A 5,582-nucleotide genomic window follows, 5' to 3' on the forward strand; every position below is an offset into this window, starting at 1 on the left:
GGGGGGGCGGGGACTTCCCATTGCTGTGCACAGTCCGGGGGAGGCATGGGAGGGTATGTGCCCACCTGGATTTGTGTACAGGGCAAATGCGGGCTGCCTGCTGTGGGATCAGGGCCAGAGGCAGCATTAGCTTCTTCCCAGTGGGGGGCTGGACTAGGGCTAGGGCTAGGCTTAGAGCAAGTGGGAGCAGGGAGGGCTCAGCTTCATGGGGCAGGACACGGTGGCACTGGGAGGGGTGGCTACTGGGGGGGCTAAGGTGAGCTATGGGGGTATCAATAGCCCCAAGATGCCCCCCCCACCGTAGTGCTGTCCCTGCTCGGGGCACTCTGCTGCTGATACAGTTGGTTAATAATCAGCCATCGGTATCAACCAAGGAAATCTATAGCAGTGCACCCCTATTTTACACTTTAACATTTGAATTTAAACGCATACTAGGGTGATATATCCTGTATATGAAATCAATACACATACCCTAGGGTAAATGCATTAAAAAACCTCAGAGGCCTTTGGCCTTGAAATACATAATAATCAGTGAATTAACAGGAGACCAGAGACAGTAAGAAGTGTAAATGCAAATGAAAAAGCTCATTTAAAAATTAAAAGTTAACAACTCATTTAATATAAAATAAAATTTAAAAAATCCATTAATTTATTTTGCACAAAAATATTTCTGCCACCTTCGGGGGATATAGATTTAGGTTATAATTGCATGCTTAATTAAATAGTCAAATGTAAAGGAAAACAAAACTTTGAAAAACAGACACAAAAAACTGTGATGTCAAATTGCTTGAGGCTTATAAAATTGACTTATCTTTTATTCCAGACAAACAGAAAGACTGATGAGAAATTTTTGCAGAAAGCAAGCTTTCACTGACAAACAATTTAGTTCCTAACCTTATAGTTGTGGGGAAAACTTTCAAAACATGAACCAACAGTAGCTGCTACAGTGCTATTTTTCCAGTTTTCACACGGAGCTCTTCACTTACTTTGCTCCTCAAATCTTCGTCAAGAATCAGTAGTATTTTAAGACATACTTCAGTTTTATGACTATCCTGTAGATTGCCCTAAACCAGGAGTGGACAAAATATGGCCTGCAGGCCAAATTCAGCCCACCAGGCCATTCTATCTGGCCCATGGGGCCTCCAAAAAACTCACTACTGGCCCGCATCTACCCCTCTGAAAGCCCACTGGGTAGGTTTTTGGAGGTCACACACCACTGGACCAGGCAGCAACCAGCCTTCCAGCTTGGAGTCCCATGTGGAGGCACCAAGCATGGTGGGGTTTGTGGGTAGGCATGGGGGTGTGTGTGGGGTGTGGGCCCCCTGACACCCCATCCACCCCATGGTACACAGCCTCTACCACTGGCAGCAGCAACCGCAGGCCCTCAGAGCACTCATGGCCACAGCGGGCAGAGCCTCCCAGCAGTATGCCACTCCAGCTGAGTCCCAGGTGCTCTGCATGGCTGCATAAAGTCCTCCCAGCCCAGCCCTCTGGCACACACCTTCAGGTTGGCTCTGTCCCTTTATGTGGGGATCACGACACTTCAGGGAGGAGCCATACACCATCGGACTGGGCCAGGCTGGCTCCATGCCTCAATGTGGAGCTTTGGGGAGTCGCACATGGAGGCACAGAGTTGGCCTGGCCGCTGATGCAAGCCCCACATGCTGGCACAGAGCCAGCCTGGTCCAACCCTAAGGCACGCACTAGCGGGCCAGGCTGGCTCTGTGCCACCTCATGCAGCCCCTGGGATTCAGTCAGAGCTATGTGCTCCTCAGGGGCCCTGCCTGCTGTGGGCCAGAAGCACCTCAAGGACCTACCACCTCCTCCTGCCACTAGCAATGGGGGCTATGTGCAGGCAAGGCCATTGCTGCAGCAACCAGGAGCTACTAAATGGAAAGCAGGTAGAACAGCCCTCCCTATTCAGAGCAGCCTGTAAACTATGGAGAACTAACCTCATTATGGAATAATTAGAAACCTTTGAAGAGGTAACAGACCTTCAGAATAGCTCCTTCTCAAATGCTGTAGTGGAGCTCCAAGCATATTCAAGACTCCTTTTATGCTGATAATAATACCTGACACAGAGCCCACAAAGCAGCATCCTTGGAACTAGACTCCGACAGACTATACCATTCTTCTCTTCATGGAAGCAGGATGGGGTCTCACACTGGATTCAGCTGTGGGGGAACCCACCTCTCTTTTTCATATCCATCTCTGGCTAATGGTTTAGTCCACCAGCTCAGGGGTATCCAGAAAAATTTAAAGTTGTAGATGAATCATTTTAAAAAGCTACACCTTTTTTAGCCTTTCCTTCCCATCACTTAAACATCTTTTATCTCACATCCCATTTCCCAACCTTGGCCACTTGCCTGTCTACACATAATCAAAAGAATCATCTCCAGAGTAGCTGTCACACACATAAATACACTGTGAGTTTATATGGAGTTTCAAAATTTATGGCTATGGGGAGAAAGAAAGCTAGAATTCTCCCACTGTAGACATAGCTATTCTGAGAACAAAAACCGGCTGGCTGATAGGGCACAGAAAAGGGAAGGAAGGAAAGAAGGAAGGAAACATACTTGACAAAAAAGGGTTTAACAGGGTTTTTTTTTTTAATACATGTATTTTCCATATTTTAGCACTTTTCTCTGCTTTTTAGTATTATCCCCTTCTCTTTCAGGGAAATTGAGTTTATCAGCTCTGACCACCTAACCAGCCAACAGGAAATGAGTGAGGGGGTGGGAGGTATCCTTACAGCTGACAAAGGGTCTGGGAATTCTAAGTAAAAAGAATCAATGTAAGCTCAGGAGTTACAGTAGAGAGACTTCCATTATCTGTAATATGGATATTGGTAAATAATCACATAGGAGTAGGTTGTGACCTTGAGATTGGTGTGCAAAGGAGAAAGGAGTTCTCAAGGTTCCTACCACCAGCTCGGGGAACAATAAAGGTACCCTTCTCTACCAAGCTACTGGACTCTGCCTCTGGAAATTTTTAAATTTATTTTGCATATCAGCCTCTTTACCATGTCATATGTTTGTTATCCAGATTCAAGCAATCTCAGTGAAAATCTTCCAGACCACAACCCTGGGGCTCTTCTACTCTACAAAGTTGTGAGAAAAATGAACTAAACATAAAAAGACATGAAGAAAGTAGACCCAACAGTTTGTTTCCGTGAAAGGCTCTCCCCCACCCCCCACAAGTTTTTTTTGGAGGGTTGTTTCTCTCTCACTAACTTGAAAAAAAAAAAGAGAAGAATACATTTCACTGAAACATAAGGGCTGCAAAAATATGGTGTAACTTTGAAAACAAAACATATATAATGTATGCTTTTAGTAAAGAGTTTGTTAAAATAATGACAATGAAAACATTGGTACAAACCTTAAAAGAATAAGAGAATCTTTGGGAAATGATGCATATAACAAGAGATGCACATTTTAAATAGCATTAACTGAACCCCAATCATATATTTCTGTACCAATTGTTACAAGGTGGGAAATGAATCTGAAAGCATGCACCAAGCCAAACTAGCCCTTTGCAGAAATTACTGTCAGAAAGTAAACAGGATAACCTTGAAGTCAGAGTGAATCATCAATCTGTATAGAAGAACCAGAGGCAATATTTTGATGATCTCTTTTGGCCTCTCTTTATAAACATGCATTCTCATCCATGCTGTGTTTCCAGCTTTTGTCAATGACATTCTGTTAATTGCTCCAATTTGGGAATTTCTATATACATGTAAACTCACTCTGTAGATTCTGTTTCTCAGCATGTCTTTTCTTTTCTCAAGTTATAGCACAGGAAGTTTACATTAGTTATTAAGAAAACCTCTCCCATAAGGCAAGTAGGAAAGCACTGAAACAGGCTACCCAGAGAGGCTACGGAATCTCCATCTTTGGAGGTTTTTAAGACCCAGCTAGATAAACCTTGGCTGGGATGATCTAGTTGGGGAAGATCCTCTTTGAGCAGGGTAACTTCTTGAGGTCCCACCCAACCCTAATCTTCTATGATTCCATGATTTTTGAAAATTACTTAAATTCTTCAAATTTTATATTGGGAAAGCAACTGATTCCTTAACATAATTTAACCAATTACAATAAACTAAAAAACTAGTATTTTCAAATAACAGTTTTGTTCCAACTTTGAACCTTTGTTTCTTGGAGATTCAGTCCTACAGAATATTGTTTAAATAAAGTTTTGAAGAGTATTAGTAGTGGTGCATGTGAGGCAGGGGGAGAAGGGGATCAGTTTTATGGTGGTACCTCATGAGGAATTAGATCTATTTGCTAAGAACTATATAGACTTGAGAAAAAGACAATCCCTTCACGTCAAAATTTAAAATCCAATACTCCAACTGCAAAATGTTTTACACTGTGAGTAGGCCCATTGACTTCAAAGTAATACATAAAGCCAACCACATGGGTAAATTCTTACAGTACCAGGTCCTGTTTATATGACTACTAACAACAAGCAGCACAACAAACAAACAATTTGTGGAAAGATAAGCATTAATAGCACAGGCAGAAGTGAGAAGAGGCTGTAGTGTAACATAACTTTGAAAATAGGCTATTTTTATTAAAAAGATTAAACATTAGAGCTAACCTGATGTTAAAAACTTAGAGAAAAATAGAAAAAGTACCAAATATAGATTTTAAATAAGGGCTCACTTACACTCTAGAAGATACTGAAGTATGTGTTACTACAGTTCAGCTGTTTTGCCAAGTTCAGGCTAAAAAAGGAAGCAATAACCTTTATAAAGCAATAAATTATTAAATAATACAAGATGACAGTTTTGACATTTAACTACATAATTCAGGAAAAGGCATCTGTTTGATAGTTTGGTTTATTCTTCCTTTGCCATCAATGGCTTACAAGTTCTTGACTGGTTCCATATCTGAAATGCCAGCCAGCTACATTAAAGATACATGCACTGCCAAGATCTCATTATCTCTATAAACAGAGCTCAGCAGAAAAATGAAAGCTTGCAAAACAAGCCATGGTTCTGAAAGTAAACAAAGGCTTGTAACAAATTGGGTGCTGATGCTATAGGTTCTTATTTCCTAATAAGCTGACATTATACATTGAATTTAATTATGTCAAAAACCTTAGCACCAAATTCAGACCAAAACAATTTTTCCTTTAAAAAAAAAGAGGGGAGGGGGAATGTTTCAGGGTATCAGAATCTTCTTCAGATACCTCAGTTATTTGGGATCCATGTATAAAATACAAATAGTATGAAAAGCAAAATCCCCAAATCGTTCACTGTTTTCATGTTTCAGGGGAGTCACAATTTCAATCCATACATTTACATTTCAAGTCTTCTATTTTAAGAGGTTTTAGTCTTTCTCATTGTATTCCCTATTGAAAATAAATGGGAACTGTACCCAAATCTGAAGAACTGTTCAAAACAGAAAAAAGACCAAAGATGAACAAACAAAACCTTTACAAAGAACTCAAAATGCACTGGTTACATATGCTCCAGAAATTTTGAAATAGCATTGTTAACACCAAACTTTTTTCAGGGATCTTACATTCAATTATTTTCTAAAAAAATAAAAAATAAAATAATGGCTGGAGATTTCTTT

The 5,582-nt window shown here is 40.9% G+C and overlaps 1 protein-coding gene across 1 annotated transcript in view; it reads right to left on the reverse strand.

Moving 5' to 3' along the window:
- JAK2 (Janus kinase 2) overlaps nt 1-4,715 on the reverse strand; it is a 93,798-nt gene extending 89,083 nt beyond the window's left edge. The window contains exon 1 of the mRNA XM_019555155.1: nt 4,669-4,715. The gene's annotated coding sequence lies outside the window, so the exon portion shown is untranslated. The remainder of the gene's footprint in view (nt 1-4,668) is intronic.
- Nucleotides 4,716-5,582: the final 867 nt, after the last annotated feature.

This window comes from Crocodylus porosus, unplaced genomic scaffold, assembly GCF_001723895.1.
Source record: "Crocodylus porosus isolate Cpor-Errol unplaced genomic scaffold, CroPor_comp1, whole genome shotgun sequence".
In the NCBI taxonomy this organism is placed as follows: Eukaryota; Metazoa; Chordata; order Crocodylia; family Crocodylidae; genus Crocodylus; species Crocodylus porosus.